The sequence below is a fragment of the Pan troglodytes genome, chromosome 6 (genome assembly GCF_028858775.2).
Source record: "Pan troglodytes isolate AG18354 chromosome 6, NHGRI_mPanTro3-v2.0_pri, whole genome shotgun sequence".
Lineage (NCBI taxonomy): Eukaryota > Metazoa > Chordata > Mammalia > Primates > Hominidae > Pan > Pan troglodytes.
In genome coordinates, this window is record NC_072404.2 from 5,886,030 (window position 1) to 5,908,242 (window position 22,213).

Below are 22,213 nucleotides of genomic sequence, written 5' to 3' on the forward strand. Positions count from 1 at the left end.
CAAGTGTGCCATGTGTGATGGGGACAGCTTCCTCTTTGCCTGTACAGGTGGAGAAGCCGAGGACAGGCTCAGGGAACCGGAGACCGAGAAGGCGCTGTCCTCTTCACTGCACGTGCCCTGGACCAGTGCCGGCCCTGATCAAGCAGCTCTTCCAGACCCACTTCTTCTTCCTGTCCACTAGGCCACAGCCGCCCTCCACGCCCACTATGCACACATCTTCCCCTCCAAGGTTTGTTCTGCCCCTGCCCTGACTCCCAGCCCTGTGGGGGTCCTGACCGCACCTCACCTGGCTCAGACTCTTGATGCTGCCCTGGCTGCCCCACCACTGCCTCTGCCCGAGAGTCACGTGAGGCTGAGAGTAGGGGCAGGGGCAACAGTGGTGCCAGTTGGGGGGCGGTCCAGTGGGAGGAGCCTCAGCCTCTTGGGCTGCTCCGTGGGACTGATGACTGCATGATCTTCTGGGAACCTCACGGATCTTCAACTGCAGGTGAAACGGATGCTGGTGGTGGGTGCAGGGCCGCTGGGAGCTGCTGCATGGTTCCCAGAGGCTGGACTGGGGCAGGTGCCAACTGAAGCTGCTGGGGCAGCATGGGCAGGATGTTCTGCACACAAACCTTGGAGAAGATGATGTGTGCATAGCGGGTCCACTGCTGCTGCCCCTGCCCTGACTCCCAGCCCTGCCTGACCCCACCTCAACCTGCTCAGGCTCTGGCACAACCCTGGCTGCCCTGCCACTGCCTCTGCCCCAGAGTTGGGGCCTTGACAGCCTGGTTGGAAGGGGACACCCCAGCCCTGCCTCAACACCTGGGGGTCTCCATAACTACCACAGGCAGGTGGGCAACCCCAAAGATCCCAGGACTCACAGTACCCCCTGAGAATATGGACAGTATGTGGGGGTAGCAATGGAGGGCAGGATGGTTATCTTCTCCCAGGTAAAGCCATTTAATCCTTTCAGTTTGGGACGGAGTAAGGCCTGCCTCTTTTTTTTTTTTTTTTTTTTTTGAGACCGAGTCTTGCTCTGTCGCCCAGGCTGGAGTGCAGTGGTGCGATCTTGGCTCACTGCAACCGCTTCCCGCCGGGTTCACGCCATTCTCCTGCCTCAGCCTTCCGGGTAGCTAGGATTACAGGTGCACGCTACCACGTCCGGCTAATTTTTGTATTTTTAGTACAGACGGGGCTTCATCATCTTGGCCAGGCTGATTTCGATCTCCTGACATCGTGATCTGCCTGCCTCCCCCTCCCAAAGTGCTGGGATTACAGGTGTGAGCCACCACGCCTGGCCAAGGCCTGCTCCTCTTATCTATACCCCCTACCCCTGCAGCTGTGCCGGGGGAAAGCTGGGCAGTTTCCCTCCTCCGAGCCCCTGTACATACCATGAATTGTGGGACCTTCAGAGCTTTTCACTTTTCGGAAAATAGCTCCTGCTGGGGCCACAAGATGGAGTGTGAAGAGGGCCTTGGGCCACAGGGAGGCGCCTGTGGACTAGGGGGAGTTCATGCACCCCTTCTTTCCCCAGAGGGGCTGGACTCAGGTGAGTATGGGGGTGGGGGCTCCTGCACTTCGACACAGGCAGCGGGAGGGTTTTCTCCCCATTCCCTCTGCACTCCCAACTTGAGCTATACTTTTTAAGAAAGTGATTCACCCTGCCTTTGCCCCCTTCCCCAGAACAGAACACGTTGATCATGGGCGATATTTTTCATTGTGCCAAAAAGTTGCCATGACCGTCATTAAACCTGTTTAACACCAAATAATAAGGAAAATAAAATAAAAAATTCGGGCATGGTGCAGAAACTCACTCCAAATAAATTACCTACCAAAATATATAATGGTGGAAATATTCCAAAATTCAATATTTTGGGATTTATACACAAAAGATAAACAAATTAGAGGCCAGGAGGCTGCCGGAAGGGAAAAATGGGGCCTGGAAAGGCCGTTGTGAGGAATGAGCTGGGCCTAAGGAGGCCACTGGCAGGCAGTAGCTGGACCTGCCGAAGTAGCCAAAAGGCAGGAGCTTTGGAATGGGGAGGCCGCAGTGAGGCGAGAGCTAGCTGGGCGTGGAGAGTCCGCTGTGAGGCCGAGGCCGAGGCCGGGCCAGTGCAGGCCTTTGAGAGGCAGGAGGCCGGGCCTGCAAAGGCCGACTGGAGATCAAGTTCTGCGCCTGAAGAGGCTGCCAAAAGTCAAAAGCGGGGCCTGGGAAGGCCGCCGAGAGCCATGAGCTGGGCTGGGCCGAAAGAGGCCACTGGGAGGCAGGAGGAGCTGGGCCTGGAGAGGCTGACTCGAGGAAGTTTTGCACCTGGAGAGGCCGCCGAGAGGACGGAGCTGGGCCCGGGGAGGCCGACTTGCTGCTCTTCCAGGCCCTCTTCCAGGCCCACTTCCAGGCCGACTTGAGGACGACTTGGGCCTGCAGAGGCCGCCGGGAGGCCCAAGCTGGGCCTAGAAGAGCCCACCAACCGGAGGCCGTTTGGGGCCTGCAGATGCCATCGGAGGGCAGGAGCTGAGCCTGGAGAGGCCACCGTGAGGCCTGAGCTGGGCCTGGGGAGCTTGGCTTAGGGAAGTTGTGGGCCTACCAGGGCCGCTGGGAGCTGGGCAGGAGCTGAGTCCAAAGACGTTGTTGGGACCTGGAGTCGGCCCAGAGTCCGGCCTGGAGATGCAGCCAGGAGGAAGAGCTGGGCCCGGAGAGGATGCCGGGAGGCTGCAAGTGGGTCGAGAGACCAATTTGAGGAGGCCTGGCCTCCGCCTCCCGCATGGCCCAGCTGTTCCTCCTGGCTGCATCTCCCGCCTCCCAGCAAACAAGCTCTTTTGGCTCAGCTCCCGCCTGCGTTTGTAGACCCCGAAGTTTCTGCAACCAAGCTCTTCAGACCCACATCCCTTCTCCCAGTGACTGAACAGTCCCAGCTCCGGCTGGAGACGGGCGTCTGCAGACCCCGCTGTTGCCTCCCAGGGGAGTCTCCAGGCCCAGCTCTCGCCCCACCGCGACCTCCCGGGCCCAAGTCTCTGCCTACCTCCCAGCAGCCCGCGTGCGACCCTGCTATTCCCTCACGGTGGCCTGTTGAGGCAGGGGCTCACGCTGACCTCTCTCAGCGTGGGAGGGGCCGGTGTGAGGCAAGGGGCTCACGCTGACCTCTGTCCGCGTGGGAGGGGCCGGTGTGAGGCAAGGGCTCACACTGACCTCTGTGAGCGTGGGAGGGGCCGGTGTGAGGCAAGGGGCTCCCGCGGACCTACCAGCCTGGGAGGGGCTGGTGTGAGGCAAGGGCTCACGCTGACCTCTCAGCGTGGGACGGGCCCGTGCGAGGCAAGGGGCTCACGCTGACCTCTGTCCGCATGGGAGGGGCCGGTGTGAGGCAAGGGCTCACACTGATCTCTCTCAGCGTGGGAGGGGCCGGTGTGAGGCAAGGGCTCACGCTGACCTCTCTCAGCGTGGGAGGGGCCGGTGTGAGGCAAGGGGCTCACGCTGACCTCTGTCCGCGTGGGAGGGGCCGGTGTGAGGCAAGGGCTCACACTGATCTCTCTCAGCGTGGGAGGGGCTGGTGTGAGACAAGGGGCTCACGCTGACCTCTGTCCGCGTGGGAGGCGCCGGTGTGAGGCAAGGGCTCACGCTGACCTCTGTCCGCGTGGGAGGGGCCGGTGTGAGGCAAGGGGCTCACGCTGACCTCTGTCAGCATGGGAGGGGCCGGTGTGAGGCAAGGGGCTCACGCTGACCTCTGTCCGCGTGGGAGGGGCCGGTGTGAGGCAAGGGCTCACGCTGACCTCTGTCAGCGTGGCAGGGGCCGGTGTGAGGCAAGGGGCTCACGCTGACCTCTCTCAGCGTGGGAGGGGCCGGTGTGAGGCAAGGGCTTACGCTGACCTCTGTCCGCGTGGGAGGGGCCGGTGTGAGGCAAGGGCTCACACTGACCTCTCTCAGAGTGGGAGGAGCCAGTGTGAGGCAGGGGCTCACGCCTCTGGGCAGGGTGCCAGAGGCATGAGTTGGGCATCAACAGGCCACCGTGAGGGAGGAGCTGGGCCGCACGCGGGCTGCTGGGAGGCAGGCAGAGACTTGGCCCCAGGAGGCCGCCGTGGCGGCAAGAGCTGGGCCTGGAGAGGCCCCTGGGAGGCAAGGGCGGGGCCTGCAGAGGCTGTTCTCCAACCAGTGCTAGGCCCGTACAGGCCACCAGGAGGCAGGAAGTGGGCCCTCAGAGCTTGGCTGGAGAAAGTTCGGGGCCTACAAAGGCGGCTGGGAGCTGGGCAGGAGTTGAGCCAAAAGAGCTTGCTTACTTGCTCGGAGGCAGGGCCGGGAGAGGCCGACTTCAGGACAACTTGGGCCTGCGGCGGTCGCCGGGAGGCCCAAGCTTGGCGTGGAGGAGCCCACCGACCTGAGACCATTTGGGGCCTGGAGATGCCATCGGAGGACAGGAGCTCATCCTGGAGAGGCCACCGTGAGGCCTGACCTGGGCCTGGGGAGCTTGGCTTGAGGAAGCTGTGGGCCAACCAAGGCCGCCAGGAGATGGATAGGCACTGAGTCCAAAGAGGTTGTTGAGAGGCAGGAGTCGGGCCTGGAGAGGTCAACTTGAGGAGATTTTGGGCCTTCATAGGCCACCAGGAGGCAGCAGTTGGGACTAGAGAGTCTGACTTGAGTAAGTTTTGGGCCCGGAGATGACGTCCTGGGACAGGAGTTGGGCCTGGAGAGGCCACCGTGAGGCATAAGCTGGATGTAGAGAGGCCAGTGTGAGGCAAGACCTGGGCCTGTCTAGGCTGCTGGGAGACAGGCAGGAATCTGGCCAGGGAAGGTTGCCATGAGACAAAAGTTGGGCCTGGAAAGGCCCTTGTGAAGCATGAGCTTGGCCTAAAGAGGCCACTGGGTGGCAGGAGCTGGGTGTGTAGAGGCTGCTGAAAGGTTGGGAGCTTGGCTTGGGGGGTCCACAGTGAGGCAGATGCTGAGCGTGAAGAATCTGCTGTGAGGCAGATGTTGGGACTGTAGAGGCTGACGGGAGGTAGAGGCTGGGCCTGGAGGGGCCACCAAGATGCAGGAGCTGGGCCTGGAGAGGCTGCAAAGAAGCATGAGCTGGGCCTGGTGAGGTCGATTGAGAAAGTTCAGGGCCTGGAGAGAAGGCTGGGAGGCAGGAGCTGGGTCTAAAGAGGCCATTGTAACGATGGAGCTGTGCCTGTGGAGGCTGTTGTGAGGCAGTAGCCTCATCTGCGGAGACTGCCATGAGGTAGGGTATGGGCCTAAATAGGCCATGGTGAGTCACGAGCTTGGTCTGTAGAGGCTGACTGGAGAAAGCTCTGGGCCTGGAGAGGCTGCCGGGAGGTAGGAGCTGGGCCAAAAGATGTAAGCACATTTGCATTTATTAGGCACTTTATTTCCATTATTACACTGTAATATATTATAAAATAATTATAGAACTCACCATAATGTAGAATCAGTGGGCGTGTTAAGCTTGTTTTCCTGCAACTGGATGGTCCCACCTGAGCGTGATGGGAGAAAGTGACAGATCAATAGGTATTAGATTCTCATAAGGACAGCGCAACCTAGATCCCTCACATGCACGGTTCACAACAGGGTGCGTTCTCCTATGAGAATCTAATGCTGCTGCTCATCTGAGAAGGTGGAGCTCAGGCGGGAATGTGAGCAAAGGGGAGTGGCTGTAAATACAGATGAAGCTTCCCTCACTCCCTCACTCGACACCGCTCACCTCCTGCTGTGTGGCTCCTTGCGGCTCCATGGCTCAGGGGTTGGGGAACCCTGCTCAAGTGCATCCAAAGCGACCCTTCCCACACCAGTCTTCACAGTGGTCAAGGGCAGCAACCACTTAGCTCCCAAGGCAATGTGCCTCAGCTGGCATTTCATCACAATCAACAGTAAGTGGTAGCTTGAGTCACTGTGAGGTCACCTACTGGAAATCACCAGCATCCCATTTCCCACTGGCAAAGAGCTCAGCACTGCCCCCTGGGAAACCAAACCTATGCCCAAATCCCATCTGTGTGGGTTTATCTCCTGGGACCCTTCCTAACATATTAGTCAGAGTCCAATCAGTAAGCATAAACCACTCAACAGTTTAAAGTGGTAAAATTTAATACAGAGAATTATTCATTTTAACAGGTGAACAGCATAATGAGAGATTGGCTAGCACAAAGTAAAGAGAACTCTAGAGAATACTGGACAAGCCCAGGCCAGGCATGGTGGCTTATGCCTGAAATTCCAGTAATTTGAGAAGCTAATGCAGGAGGATTGCTTAAGGCCAGGAGCTAGAGACCGGTCTGGACAACACAGTGAGACCCTGTCTCTATCCAAAAGAAGAAAAAAGTTAGCTGGGAGTGGTGGTGCACACTTGTAGTCCCAGCTACTCGGAATGCAGAAGTTTGAGCCTGGGAGGTCAAGGCTGCAGTGAGGCATGATTATGCCACTACAGTCCAGCCTGGTGACAGAGCAAGACCCTGTCTCAAAGAACAAAACAACAACAACCGTTTACAGACAGAAAAGAAATAGAGCTAATAAGCTGAGGAAAGATGTTGAAATGTGACAAGTAAAGTAACATGAGGTCTTTTGTCTATTTAAAATAATCAAACAAAAAATGACTTACTAAATTATAATACCCTGTGCTGGCAAAGGTGCAGTGAAATGGGCACTTTCTTACACTATGAGGAGTGTTTAAATTGTGTATAAGCCTTCCCGGGTAAAGCCTGTCAATTTTTTAAAATAATGGAGACAGGGTCTCACCATACTGCCATACTGCCTCCTCCAACTCTTGGCCTCAAGCAATCCTCCTCTCTTAGCCTCCCAAAGTGCTAAGATTATAGCTGGGAGGCACCCAAAACCCTGTCGATTTACATCAACGGTAATGAGAATGTCCATTCACCATGACTCACAGTAATCTTACTTCTGGGGAGACAATTCAATCTAAACAAAAGGTCATCTGTACACACACAGTAAAAATCTGGGAGTAACTGAAGACAGAGTTGGTAAGTGAAATAAGAAACAGTTATAAGAAATTAAACTATGGTATCAATAGGCACCTGGTATAAAAGGTCAGTTGATGTTAGCTGCTACTTTTTTGTTGTTTTGAGACAGGGTCTCACTCTGTCACCCAGGCTGGAGTGCAGAGGCCTGATCATGACTCACTGCAGTCTCAGCCTCCCTGGGCTCAAGTGATCCTCCCACCTCAGCCTCCCAAGTAGCTGGGACTACAGGAACATGCCACCACACTAGGCTAATTCATGTGTTTTTCTGTAGGGATGGTGACTCCCCCTTTCTTTCCAAGGCCTATCACAAACTCTTGGCCTCAAGCCATCCTCCTGCCTCAGCCTCCCAAAGTGTTGCGATTACCAGTGTGAGCCACCACACCTGGCCAGCTGCTACTTTTATCAATATTATTATTATTCCACTCAATTAAAAATTATTATTTTCAAGGCTATGCAACAGTATGTATCCTACAGCGTAATTGTAAAAACATATACAGTCATCCCTCAGTATACAGAATTAGTTCCAGCCCCCCATCTCTGCATATACCAAAATCCATGCTTACTCACATTTCGCTGTCACCCCTCTGGAATCCACGTATACGAAAATTCCAAATATTAGTTGGGCATAGTGGCAAGCACCTGTAGTCTCAGCCACGTGGGAGGTTGAGATGGGAGGATCGCTTCAGCCTGGGAGGTTGAGGCTGCAGTCAGCTGCGATAGCGCTACTACACTCCAGCCTTGGACAACAGAGGGAGACCCTGTCTCAGAAAAAAAATAAATAAATAAAACAGGTTAGAAACTGTAATGAGGTCTGCTGGGCAAAATTCCATATAAGCAAGTATAAATTAATAAAGCAAATCATGATAAATTAGTACAATTGACCTTCTGGAGTTTCTGACAATAAAAGTAAGGAAAATACAGAACACAAAGACAGAGAGTAAAAAGAGAAATTAGGAAAGCATTCTACATGTTGAATAGGAAGACACTGGCCATGTTCGTGCAGCGGCAGTATGTCGTGACATGACATACCTTGGAGAGAAGTTAACAGATGAGGAAGTTGATAAAAATCATCAGAGAAGCAAAATACTGGTAGCGACACTCAAGTAAACCATGAAATTTCCATAACTTATGTCAGCAAAGTGGGAATATTGTACAGTGTGTGTTGAAGTTCCTATACAACATTGTTTATCTGCTTTTTGTTTGTTTGTAAGGAATGTCGATACTAAAAGTTCTTCTTGCTGTCAAAAGAATATGTGTGAATAAGTCATTTTAACTTATTCTTCTGTTTTTCTTTTATCTTCCTGCCATCATCCCACAGTCTTACTTTAGAAATTTTTTTTTTAGAAAATTGAACAAGTGCTCCTTGTGGTGGCACATACCTCGAGGATGGGAGGCAGGGGTGGAAGGGTCACTTGAGGCCATTAGTTTGACACCAGCCTGGCCAACAAAGTGAGACCCCATGTCTACCAATTTAAAAATTAGCCAAGTATCGTCATGTATACTTACAGTCCTAACTACTCAGGAGGCTCAGGTAGGAGGATCCTTAGCCCAGGAGTTCAAGGCTGCAGTGAGCTGTGATAGCACTACTGTACTCACGCCTGTGTGACAGGGTGAGACCCCGTCTCCTAAAATAAAAAGCAAAGAAAAAAAATAGTTCAAGTAGCAAGTTGTATGTGGCTTACTCTGAATATTTCTAAACTAGAAATTCTCAATCTTTTGGGGTCTAACATCCCTTTACATTTTTTAGCTTTATTGAAGATCTCTAAGACTATTTCTTTCTGCAGATAATTATATTAAAACTAGAAAATAAGACACAATTTTTAAAATTTATTCATCACATATTAAAGCCATTACATGTTGATATAATACAAGATTTTAAAAATATTTAATATTCATTACATATTAATAATAAAACCATTACATGTTGATATAATACTTTTTTTTTTCTTTGAGACAAAATCTTGTTCTTTTGCCCAGGCTGGAGTGAAGTGGCACAATCTCAGCTCATTCAACCTCCGCCCCGCAGGTTCAAGCGATTCTCCTACCTCAGCCTCCCAAGTAGCTGGGATTACAGGCGCCCACTACCATGTCCAGCTAATTATTGTATTTTCTTAGTAGAGAAGGAGTTTCGCCATGTTGGCAAGTCTGGTCTTGAACTCTTGACCTCAGGTGATCCACCCGCCTGGGTCTCCCTAATTGCTGGGATTACAGGTGTGAGCCACCGCGCCCACCCCAATTAATATATGTTTTAAAACACTCATTAATCAGGCAACACCACCAGGCAGGGGTCTCCTCATTCCCAGGGACGCAAACCCCACTGCACGGCTGAGGGGTTGCAAGGGCTGCAGAGCCAAAAGGCTCTGACTTGAGATATTATTTTACTTGTATTTTTATTTGTATTGTGAGACAGGTCCTGCTGTGTCACCCAGACTGGAGTGCAGCTGTGCACTTACAGCTCACTGCAGCCTCGACCTCCTGGGCTCAAGCCATCTTCCTGCCTCAGCTCCCCAGTAGCTGGTAGTACAGTTGAGTGTCACCATGCCTGGTTATTTTTTTAATTTTTTTGTAGAGTGAGGGGTCTTGCTATGTTGCCCAAGCTGGCCTCAAACTCCTGACCTCAAGAGATCTGCCCACTTCAGCCTCCTGAGTAGCTGAAACTACAAGTACACATCACCATGCCTAGCTACATTTATTTCATTTTGAAAAATATTTTTGTAAAGAGCAGATCTTGCTGTGTTGTCCAGGCTGGTCTTGAACACCTGCCCTTAAAAGATACTCGCACCTCTGCTTACCAAACAGCTGGGACTACAGGCATGAGCCACTGCAATGAGCCTGAAGAGATTTCTTTAATCTAGCATCCCATACTTGGTAGGATTGGGAAAGGCAGTAGTGTTTTTTAAAATTACTTAATAATTTCAGTAACAATCAAACTCAACCTTGACCCCTGCCTTCTCTCACACCCCATATCCAGTCTGTCAGGAAATCCTGTTGACTGTCTTCGACATGTACTAAAGATCCCCACCCAGCAACTCCCTGGCCTCCTCCCCTACTTCTCCCCTCTGACCATCTCTCAACACCACCATGACCCTGGTCAGGACCACCATCATCTCCCGCCTGGATGTTGCCAAAGCTTGGCCCCCATGCTTCTATCACATCTTCCCACAGTCTTTCTCAACTCAGCAGCCAGAGAATGCTTTTAAATCGGGAGACAGATCATGTCGCCTCTCTGCTCAGAACCCTCCCGCAGTTTCCATCTGAGTCAGAGTAAAAGCCAAAGCCCCAGCAATAACCTCCCAGGGCTTATGTGATCTGTACTGATCCCCACCCAGCAACTCCCTGGCTCCCTCCCCTAATTCTCTCCCTCTCTCCATCTGCTCCATGGGCCTCCTTCCAGAGCCTCAGACACACCTCAGACACTTTATTCTATTGTTTCTGCCTACAATCCTCTTCCCTCAGCACCTTGGCCACCTCCTTCCCCTCCTTCAAGTCTTTACTCAATTTTCACTTAGGAGGCCACCACTGACCATTCTACTTAACATTGCCATCTGTCCCCATGCCCACCATGCTCACTTCTTCTTTCTTTACTTTCTTCTTTCTTTTTTTCAAGATCTCACCATCACCAAGACTGGACTGCAGTGGCGAAATCACAGCTCACTGCAACCTCAAATTTCCAGGCTCAAGCGATCCTCCCACCTCAGCCTCCCGAGTAGCTGGGACTCCAGGTTCATGCCACCATGCCTGGCTAAATTTTTTAGTATTTTATTTTATTTTATTTTGAGACAAGAGTTTCACTCTTCTTGCCCAGGCTGTAGTGTAACGGTGCGATCCCGGCTCACTGCAACCTCCACCTCCCAGATTCAAGTGATTCTCCTGCCTCAGCCTTCCAAGTAGCTGGGATTACAGGTGCGTGCCACCACGCCCAGCTAATTTTTGTATTTTTAGTAGAGCCGGGGTTTCACAATGTTGGCCAGGCTGGTCTCGAACTCCTGACCTCAGGTAATCTGCCCGCTTCGGCCTCCCAAAGTGCTGCAATTACAGGCGTGAGCCACCACGCCTGGCCAGTTTTTTTATTTTTTGTAGAGACAAGGTCTTACTATGTTGCCCAGACTGGTCTTGAACTCCTGGCCTCAAGTGATCCTCCTGCCTAAATTCCTAAAGTGCTGGGATTACCGGCATGAGCCATCATGCCTGGCTTCATGTTCATTTCTTCTTGCTGCTGCAACATAGTTTGCAGTTTCCTACATTTAGTGGCTTAAAACACCACAAGTCTACCATCTTACAGTTCTAGGGGCCAGAAACCCAAACTAGGTCTATTAAGGCTAAAGTCAAGGTGTCAGCAGGGCTGCATTCCTTCTGGAGACTCTAATATGTTCCCTTGGCTTTTCCAGCTTCTAGAAGCCACCCCCATTCCTTGGATGATGGCCCCTGACTCCATCTTCAAAGCCAGAGGTGAAGCATCTTCAAATCTCCCTCTCTTACCTCTGCTTTCATCACCACATCTCCTGCTCCAATTCTGAATCTCCTACTCTCTTTCTTTTATAAAGACCCTTGTGATTGCTGGGCATGGTGGCTCCCACCCAGAATCCCAACACTTTGGGAGGTCAAGGCAGGAGGAACACTTGAGGCCCGAAGTTTGAAACTAGCATGAAAAACACAGTGAGACCCCCACCTCTAGAAAAAAATAAAAATAAATATTAGCCCGACATGGTGGTATGCGCCTGTAGTCCCAGCTACTTGAGAGGCTGAGGTGAGACAATCGATTTAGCCCAGGAGTTTGAGATCAGCCTGGACGACATAACTAAATCTCATCTCTACAAGGACGAGGTGGGAGGATCACTTGAGCCCAGGAATTTGTGGCCAGCCTGGGCAACAAAAGAAGACCCCATCTGGCCAACATGGCCAACCTGGCCACCATGGTGAAACTCTGACTCTACAAAAATGAGCTGGGCATGGGTGACATGCATGTGTAGTCCTAGCTACTTGGGAGGTTGAGATGGGAGGATTGCTTGATCTCAGGAGGCCAAAGCTATAGTGAGCTATGATCACATCACTGCACTCCAGCCTGGATGACACAGGGAGATTCTGTCTCAAAAAAAAGAAAAGAAATATATATTTAATCTCTGTCCCTGGTTCCTGGCACAGAGCTTCTAAAGCTCTTACAAAGACCTCAGTGATAGATGTGACAGGAACATCTTTTGTTTTAATATTTGGTCTTGGTCCCAGGTTTCTAACACAAGAGCCTCTAAGAACTCTGGGATCTCCAGCATGGTAAGAATGCATTTGGGGATGTTGTTGAGATGACCGGGTGACTGCAAGCTCCTAAATTTCTTCAAGAGGAGGGCTGATTACCATGCAACCACATGGTAAGAGGCTTGGAACTTTCAGCCTCATGCACTGAACTCCAGGGGGAAGAGGGGCTGGAGACTGACTTAATCACCAACAGCCAAAGATTTTATCAATCATGCTTGCATAATAAAGCCTCCATAAACACCCTGAAAGGGGTTTGCGGAGCTTTCAGGGTTGCTGGACACAGGAGATGCTGGGAGGGTCGCATGTTCAACAGAGGGCATGGGAGCTCTGTGCCCCTCCGAACTTAACTTGCCCTGGGTATCTTTCTTTTTTTTGAGACAGGATCAGGCTCTTTTGTCCAAGCTGGAGTGCAGTGGCACAATCTCAGCTTACTGTAACCTAAGCCTCCCCAGTCCCCAGCTCAAGGTATCCTCTCATCTCAGCTTCCCTAGTAGTTGGAACTCTAGGTGCACACCACCACACCGGTTATTATTATTATTTTTTAATTTTTTATAGAGACAGGTTTTCACCATGTTGCCCAGGCTGGTCTCAAACTCCTGAGTTTAAGCGATCCTCCCACCTTGGCCTCCCAAAGTGCTGAGATTATAGGCATGAGCCACTGCATCAAGCATGCACGTCTCTTTCATTGACTGAGATGTATCCTTCACAATGAACCAGTAATAGGAAATGAACTGGCCAGATGTGGTGGCTCACATCTGTAATCCCAGCACTTTCAGAGGTTGAGGCGGGAGGATCACTTGAGACCAGGAATTTGTGGCCAGCCTGGCCAACACAACAAGACCCCATCTATACAAAAAATAAAAGAAACTAGCCAGATGTGGTGGTGCAGGCATGTAGTCTCAGCTACTAGGGAGGCTGAGGTGGGAGAACCACTGGAACCCAGACAATCAAGGCTGCAATGAGCTATGACTGCACCATTGCACACCAGCCTGGGCAACAAAATAAGACCCTCTCTCTCAGAAAAAAAGAAAATAAACTGTTTTTCTGAGTTCCGTAAACTGTTCTAGCAAATTATTAAACCCAAGAAGACAGTTATGGGAACCCCCGATTGGTAACAGGTTGGTCAAAAGTATGGTGACAACTTAGGACTTGCCATTGGCATCTGAAGTGAGGATGGCCTCGTGGGACTGAGCCCCTAACTTGTGGGGTCTGTGCTAACTCCAGGTAGTGTCAGAATAAAGTCATGGGATACCCAGTTAATATCCAGAGCACTGAAGAATTTGGTGTAGAAACTCCATACATACATTCAGTCGGAAGTGTGTGAGTAGAGACAAACATTGGCTTTTCTGTCACCTACCTGCTTAACTGCATAGGAGAAGCAATATGTGGTGCTCATGAACAAAGCAAACATTAAAGTCAGACCAGACCCAACATTTGACTCAGTCTTAATATCCAGGTGAGCCTGCACAAATCATTCATTATTCCTAAGGCTTCATCACTCCATTCATAAAATGGGGATAACTGTGGCACCTACATGTGATTCTGTGAGAATTAATGAAATATTATGCTTGGGGTTATTGTGATCATTATACCTGTTCCAAACTATTTGACAAGGACAGTGATGGATGAAGACATCAAAAAAATCAGAAACTGCAATGAGGTCTCTCAGGCAAAATTCCATACAAGCAAATTACTGTGTCTATAAAGCATTCCTGCCACACTTAATTCACCATTCCCTGAACAAAATATGCCATCTTCGTTGTTCAGGTCTGTACAGTGCTGGTTTCCCTTCCCGGGCAGTTTGCGCTATCCCATCCTGGCCCATTCCCCATCCCTCCACCTCCCCCTTCCCTCCCCACTCTCATACAACTCTTCCTCATCTTTCAGGACTTGGCTTCAATGTCACCTTAACTGGAAGCTTCTCTCTCTCTCCAGAAGAGCTTCCCATTGCACTTGATGCATGCACTATTATTTGATCATTTTTAAGTTACAGTCCAAATCTTTTTGTACCTGAATAACATGTTGCCCAGTCAGTCTCTCTTCCTGGATTCAGAAGTCCTTCATGGTAGATCCAGCTGGAAGTGACAAAAAGACATCTTTTGACATAAAGGGATGACACAGACAGACATAAGTTCTTAAATGTCTTAAATGTTATGTGAAAAACAGAATTCAAAGACTTGTGGGGAACACTTAGGAAGTTACTGGGAATGTCATAAAGGGTTAATTTGTATTTTATTTTATTTTTTGAGACAGTCTCATTCTGTCACCTAGGCTGGAGTGCAGTGGTGCAATCAGGCTCACTGCAGCCTTGACCACCTGGGCTCAAGTAATCTCACTTAATTTTTATTTGGTTTAAGAAAGTCTTGGTTGAGGGTGGTGGCTTATGCCTGTAATCTCAGCACTTTGGGAGGCTGAGAGAGGTATATTACTTGAGGCCAGGAGTTTCAGATCAGCCTGGGCAATATATTAAGACCCTGCCTCTACCGAAAAACAGAGTGAATGTGTGGAAGACAATTTTTCCACAGACTGGGAGTGAGGGAATAATTTCAGGATGATTCAAGTGCATTACATATATTGTGCACTTTATTTCTACTATTACTACATAGTAATATATAATGAAATGATTCTACAACTCACTATAACGTAGACTCAGTGGGATCTCTGAGCTTGTTTTCCTGCAACTAGACTGTCCATCTGGAGTGATGGGAGACAGTAACAGAATATCAGGCATTAGATTCTCATAAGGAGTACACAACCTAGATCCCTCACATGCACACTTCACAACAGAGTTTGTGCTCCTATGAGAATCTAATGCTGCTGCTGATCTGACAGGACATGGAGCTCAGGTGGTCGTGCAAGCGATGGGAGGGGCTAGAAATACAGATGAAGTTTCCCTTCACTCGCCTGCTGCTCACCTCCAGCTCTGTGGCCCTGTGGTTGGAGACCACTGCTCAAGTGCATTGGAAAGGATCCATCCCACGCCATTCTTCAGAGTCATCTTTACTGCTGCAGTGGTCAACTGTAGCACCCCTAAGCTCGCAGGACATATGCTTCAACTGGCATTTCACAATCAACAGTATGTGGCAGCTTGAGTCACTCTGAGCTCACTTCCTGGAAATCACCAGCATCCCATATCCCATTAGCAAGGAGCTCAGCACTGCTCCTTGGATAACCAAACCTATTCCCAAACCCCATCTGTGTACGTCTATCTCCTGGTACCCTTCAGCATCAATTCTGTATTTGTAGGAGTCCAATCAGGAGACACAAACCACTCAAAAGTTTAAACTAGAATGAGCAAGATGGCTCACACCTGTAATCCCAGCACTCTGGGAGGCCAAGGTGGGTGGACTGCTTTGAGCTCAGGAGTTTGAGAACAGTCTGGGAAACACGGCGAAACCTCGTCTCTACAAAAAACACAAAAATCAGCTGGGTGTGGTGGCACTTACCTGTAATCCCAGCTACTCGGGAGGCTGAGGCAGGAGAATTGCTTGAGCCTGGCAGGTGGAGGCTGCAGTGAGCAGAGGTTGTGCCACTGTACTCCAGCCTGTGTGACAGTGTGAGACCCGGTATCAAAAAGAAAAAACATATATATATATATATATATATATATATATATATATATATGTAAATTTAATATAAAAAGTATTAATTTTGGCCAGGCAAAATGGCTCATGCCTGTAATCCCAGCACTTTGGGAGGCCAAGGCAGACAGATCACCTGAGGTCAGGAGTTCAAGACCAGCCTGACCAGCATAGAGAAACCCCATCTCTACTAAAAATACAAAATTAGCTAGGCATGGTGGCACATGCCTGTAATCCCAACTACTCGGGAGGCTGAGGCAGGAGAATCGCTTGAACCCGGCAGGTGGAGGTTGCGCTGAGCCGAGATAGCGCCATTGCACTCCAGCCTGGGCAACAAGAGTGAAACTCCATCTCAAAAAAAAAAAAAAAAGGTATTAATTTTTACAGAGGATCAGCACAATGAGGGACACACCAGCACAAAGTAAAGACAACTCTAGAGAATACGGAACTAGCAGAGGCCAGGCATTGTGGCTCATGCCTGTAATCCCAGCAATTTGGGAAGCCTAGGCAGGAGGACCGCTTGAGGCCAGGAGTTGGAGACCAATCAGTGCTAAATAGTGAGACTCTGTGTCTACCAAAAAAAAGAGACATTAGCCAGGTGTGGTGGTGGTGCACACCCGTAGTTCCAGCTACTTGGGAGTCTGGGGTGGGAGAAATCCCTTGAGCCTGGGAAGTCTACACTACAGTGAGCCAAGATTGTGCCACTGCACTCCAGCCTGGGCGACAGAGTGAGACCCTGTCTTAGAAAGAAAAAAGAAAAGAAAGTGTTAATCCCCCTAAGGGAATCTCCTCTTCTCCTGCCCTCTCTGGAACCTCACTTGTCGGTTCTTCCTCCCACTTTCCTGTATCTTTAACCTATCCCCCACTTTTAGCTCCTTCCCATCATCATTTAAATTACTCAAACTTCTTCTGTTTTAAAAACCTCTCCCTAAACTCAGGGAGAGGTCTCCTGCACACCCATTGAGCCATCTGCTCTCCCTGGTGCCTTCTCTATAGCAGCCTGAGCCATGTCTCTAATCCATGAATCTCATCATGTTACTCCCCCATTTACATCACTTCTCCTTGCCTCAGGGATTAAGTCCAAACTCCTTAACAGCCCCTGCTCTGCCCTGCCTTGCAAGGCAGCCTCACTGCTTGCCCCTCTCCATTTCATCTGCTATGGAGTCCAACTGAGCCTCATCTGCCCCTTGAACGCACACTCTTTCTCCTCTGGGAGTCTCTGAAGTGGGTAATATCCTCTGCTTATAATATGCTTCCCCTTAAACCTCTACTCTCTTCCTAGCTAGCTTCGACTCCTCTGTCACCTGTCCGCTTTGGCATCACCTCCTCATAGAAGACTTCTTTGACTCCCGAGATTCTCAGGAGCATGGCAGGTGAAGTGCTCCTCCCATGAATGGATGGAGATTAGGGAGTGTGTGTTATTCATGCTTAATTCACCAGTGCTTAGCTGAGTACCTGGCATAAAATAGTTACTGTGGTGGCCAAAGTGATAACCCCCACCACCACCAATTGCTCATGTCCTATGTTACATAGCACAATTACATAGGAAGGGGGAATTAAGAGTGCAGATAAAATTAATGTTGCTCATCAGCTGACCTTAAAACAAGATTATCCTGGAGTATCTAGGAGAGCCCATGTAATTACAAGCATTCTTTAAAACTGGAAGAGGGAGGCAGAAGGTTAAGAACCAGAGACGGTGGGCACAATGGCTCATGCCTGTAATACCAATACTTTGGGAGGCCAGGGCAGGAAAATCCCTTGAGTGCAGGAGTTCAAGGTCAGCCGTGGCAACATACTGAGGTCCCATCTCTACAACAAAATAAAAACAAAATTCACTGAGTGTCACGATGCTTACCTGTAGTCCCAGCTACTGGGAAGGCTGACATGGTAGGATTGCTTGAGCCTGGGAGTTTGAGGCTATAATGAGCCATGATAGGACCACTGAACTCCATCCTGAGTGACAGGGCAAGGTCCTGTTTCTGAAGAAAAAAAGGACATTGGAATCAGGGTCCTCTCCATCCTGAGGTGCCTACAAGGCATCTCTCTCTGCAAACGAGTAAACATCACCCTCCAACTCCTTACAGAGTGGAGCAACAGGAAAACTCCTTCACCTCATTTCTGTGCTGCTTGGGAGGCCTGGACAGCCCAATAACCAGCTCCTTGCTGATGAAGCAATCGGGAAATGGCTCGAGTTGAGCTAAGGAGAATTTGGGTCCTTCTTTTGGTTCTCAGTAGGCAGGGTAGGGGCCAGGCATGGTGGCTCATACCTGTAATCCTTGCACTGTGGGGGGCCAAGGTGAGAGGATTGCTTGAGGCCAGGAGCTCAAGACCAGCCTGGACAACATAGCAAGACCTGGGTGGCATACACCTGTTGTCCCTACTACTTGGTAGGATGAGGTGGGAGGATTGATCCTTGATCCCAGGAGTTTCAGGCTGCAGTGAGCCATGGTCACACCACTGCACTTCAGCCTGGGTGACAGAGCCAGACCATGTCACAAAAAGTTAGAAAGAAAAAAAAAAGAGAGGGAGAGAGACTATACACAGGCACCACCACATTTGGTTAATTTTTAAATATTCTGTAGAGACAAGGTCTTGCTATGTTGCCCAGGCTAGTCTAAAACTCCTGGCATCAGGCTGGGCATGGTGGCTCATGCTTGTAATCCCAGCACTTTGGGAAGCTAAGGCAGGCAAATCACCTGAAGTCTGGAGTTCGAGACCAGCCTGGCCAACATGGTAAAACTCTGACTCTATCAAAAATACAAAAATTAGCTGGGCAGTAGTGGCGTGTACCTGTAGTCTCACCTACTCGGGAGGCTGAGGCAGGAGAATCACTTGAACCCGGGAGGTGGAGGTTGCAGTGGACCCCATCACTGCACTCCACCCTGGGTGACAGAGCGAGACTCTGTCAAAAACAACAACAACAATAAAAACTCCTGGCATCAAGACATCTTCCTGTCTTAGCCTCCCAATGCCCTGGGATTATACTGTTTCCTATAATTGAAGACACTTGTTCTTATACTGCTTTAAGGTATAAAGGAAGAAAAAAAAACAGATAATGGCAAATGTTGGTGAAGGCCGGGCATGGTGGCAGCCTGTAATTCCAGAACGTAGGGAGGCTGAGGTGGGCAGATCACTTGAGGCCAGGAGTATGAGACCAGCCTGGGCAACATGGTAAAATCCCATCACTACAGAAAAATATAAAAATTAGCCAGGCATGGTGGCGTACACCTGTAATTTTCAGCTACTCAGGAGGCTGAGATGAGAGAATCACTTGTGCCTGGGAGGTCAAGGCTGCAGTGAACTGTGATGGCATCATTGCACTGTGGCCTGAGAGACAGAGCAAGCCCTTATCTAGAAAAAAAAAAATGTCAGTGAAGATGTGGAGGAATTGGAACCCACATACATTACTGGTGGGAACATAAAATTGTGTAACCATTTTGTTTGGGTATTTCTTTTCTTGTCATTTTAATTGGATTTTTAAAAAATCAAGACAGGGTTTCACTATCTTGCCCAGGCTGGTCTTGAATTCATGGGCTCAAGCCATCCTCCTAGCTGAGACTCCTGAGTAGCTGGGATTACAGGTGTGAGCCATTGCACCCAACTGGTATAGCCACATTAGAAAACAGTCTGGCAGTTTCTCAAAAGGCTAAATGTACAGTCATCCTATAATGCAACAATTTCACTCCTAGGCATATATCCCAGAAAAATAAAAATATATGTCCACACAAAAACTTGTACAACAATCTTCATAGCAGCATTATTCATAATGACCAATACATGGAATACATGGAAACAACCCAAATATCCACCAACTGATGAACAGATAAACAAAATGCAGTGTGTCTCTACCATGGAATACTGCCATAGAAGGAATGAAATATTGATACACACTATGACATAAAGGAACTTTGAAAACACTGTGCTAAGAGGGAAAAAAAGCCACAAAAGATCACATATTGTACAATTCTCTTTGTCCAGATTAGGCAAATCTATAGTGACAAAAAAATTAATCAATGGTTGCCTAAGGCTGGGGGCGAAGGTAGGTGGGGAGAGTAGGAGGTAGTGGCTAAGGGGTATGGATTTCTCTATAGGGTAATGAAAGGTTCTAAAAGTGACTGTGGTGATCGATGCACAGCTCTGTAAATATTCTAAAACCTACTGAATTGCAGATTTCAATAAATAAAGTGAATGGTATGTGAATATTTTAATAAAGCTATTATTTAAAATAATAATAATAGGGGGCTGGGCACAGGTGGTCATGCCTGCCTGTAATCCCAGCACTTTGGGAGGCTGAGGCAGGAGGATCACTTGAGGTCAGGAGTTTTGAGCCCAGTCGGAGCAACGTGGCAAGATCCCATCTCTATGATAAAAAATTAGCTGGACATGGTGGCACATGTCTGTAGTCCCAGCTACTTGGGAGACTGAAGTGAGAGAACCGCTTGAGCCCAGGAGTTTGAGGCTACAGTGAACCATGATCATGTCACTGTACTGTAGCCTGAGCAACAGAGCAAGATGCTGTCTCTGAAAAGGAAAGAAAACAAATGCAAGTTTTTATCACTTTGTGAGTGTAGCCAAGTTGGAGGAGAAATAGACAATAATAAAAGAGCACTGAATAATGACGGTGAGTGGCTGGTTAGGCTCAGTTGCTAGCTAAATGGTTTCTTAAAAAATTCAATAAAGTTACAGCTCTGGGGACAGTCATGTAGTCAAAGAATGAATGCTAAATTCATTACAATTGCCCATGGTCTTTATTTACATGCCTTCTAGTGAAAAATTCATAAGTGCCTAAACAGCAAGTCTGCAATGATAGCAGCTGTACCTTGTACATCTGTACTCCTTGAATTTTGGGAGGCTGAGGCAGGCAGATTGCCTGAGGTCAGGAGCTCCAGAGGAGCCTGGCCAACATGGTGAAACCCCATCTCTACTAAAAATACAAAAATTAGCTGGGTATGGTGGCGGGCGCCTGTAATCCCAGCTACTCGGGAGGCTGAGGCAGGAGAATTGCTTGAACCCAGAAGGTGAAGGTTGCAGTGAGCCACAATCGCACCATTGCACTCCAGCCTGGGTGACAAGAGAAAGACTCTTATCTTAAAAAAAAAAAAAGAAAAAAAAGAAATGGCATCTTCTTCAAGAATTACATCGTGTTTCATGATAAAGAAGCTCTAATTTTGCATTTGTTCAAGTATTGATGAGATTTACCCAATATGACACCCATCTTGGATAAAATGCAAACAACACAATTTCATTTTCTCATTAACAAAACCGATTAAGTAGTCTAATATAAATTCTGATCTTATTAAAAACTGATCAGATTTTAAAAATTATGGAATTATGGAGCCAATAAGATGTTACAACCTGTACCAAGGGGAATTCCAAAATCCACACATATCTGAGACTATCAAGTATGATGAAATATATTTGATTACTATATTGAAAAATAAACTGATTACATAGCCAACAATTGGACAGGGGTCTCCTCATCCATAGCCACACAAACCCGATCATGCAGCTATATGGTTACAAGGCCTACATAGCCTAGAAGGGACTGGTCTGACTTGAGATTTCATTTGTATTTGTATTTTGAGACAGGGTCCCACTCTGTCACCCAGGATGGAGTGCAGTGGTAAAATCATAGCTTACTGCAACCTTGACCAACTGGGCTCAAGAGATGCTCCTGCCTCAGCTGCCCCCATACCTGGGAATACAGGCAAGTACCACCATGTCAGGCATTTTTTTCATTTTTGTAGAGATAAGTCTTGCTATGTTGCCCAAGTTGGCCTCAAACTCCTAGAATCAAGAGATCTGCCCATCTCAGCCACATGAGTAACTGGGGCCATAGGTACATACCATCATGCCTGGCTATATTTATTTTATTTTATTAAATTTTTTTTTTATTTTTGTAGAGAGGAGGTCTTGCTGTGTTGCCCAGGCTGCTCTCAAACTCATGGCCTTAAAACATACTCCCATCTCTGCCTCTCAAACTGTTGGAACTATAGGTGTGAGCCACTGTACCTGGCCTGACTTGAGATTTCTTTTATCTAGCATCCTTTACTTGGTAGGATTGGGAAAGGCAGTAGTGTTTTTTAAAATTACTTAATAATTCAAACTCAACCTTGACCACTGCTTTCTCTCACAGCTCACATCCAGTCTGTCAGGAAATCCTACTGACTGACTTCAACATGTATCCAGGCTCTAACCATCTCTCACCACCACCGTGAACCCGGTCAGGATCACTATCATCTCCCACCGGGATGTTGCCACAGCTTGGCCCCCATGCTTCTACCCAAATCTTCCCATAGTCTTTCTCAACTTGGCAGCCAGGTCGTGCTTTTAAATCAGGAGACAGATCATGTCGCCTCTCTGCTCAGAAGCCCTCGGTGGTTCCCATTTTAGTCAGAGTAAAAGCCAAAGCCCCAGCAATAGCGTCCCAGGGCTTACACGATCTG

The 22,213-nt window shown here is 48.8% G+C and overlaps 1 protein-coding gene and 1 pseudogene across 5 annotated transcripts in view; both read right to left on the reverse strand.

The window, feature by feature from the left end:
- Positions 1-1,680: 1,680 nt before the first annotated feature.
- On the reverse strand, positions 1,681-15,064 carry LOC134810511 (putative uncharacterized protein FLJ44672; annotated as a pseudogene).
- A 532-nt stretch (positions 15,065-15,596) lies between these two features.
- LOC104008153 (putative protein FAM157A) overlaps positions 15,597-22,213 on the reverse strand; it is a 63,932-nt gene continuing 57,315 nt past the window's right edge. Inside the window, exons 11-12 of one of the 5 annotated variants that reach the window (XR_010158745.1) lie at positions 17,623-17,746; positions 15,597-15,730 (exon numbers count right to left, since the gene is read on the reverse strand). The gene's annotated coding sequence lies outside the window, so the exon portion shown is untranslated. The other 4 variants (XR_010158744.1, XR_010158747.1, XR_010158746.1 and 1 more) reach the window with 4 other exon arrangements.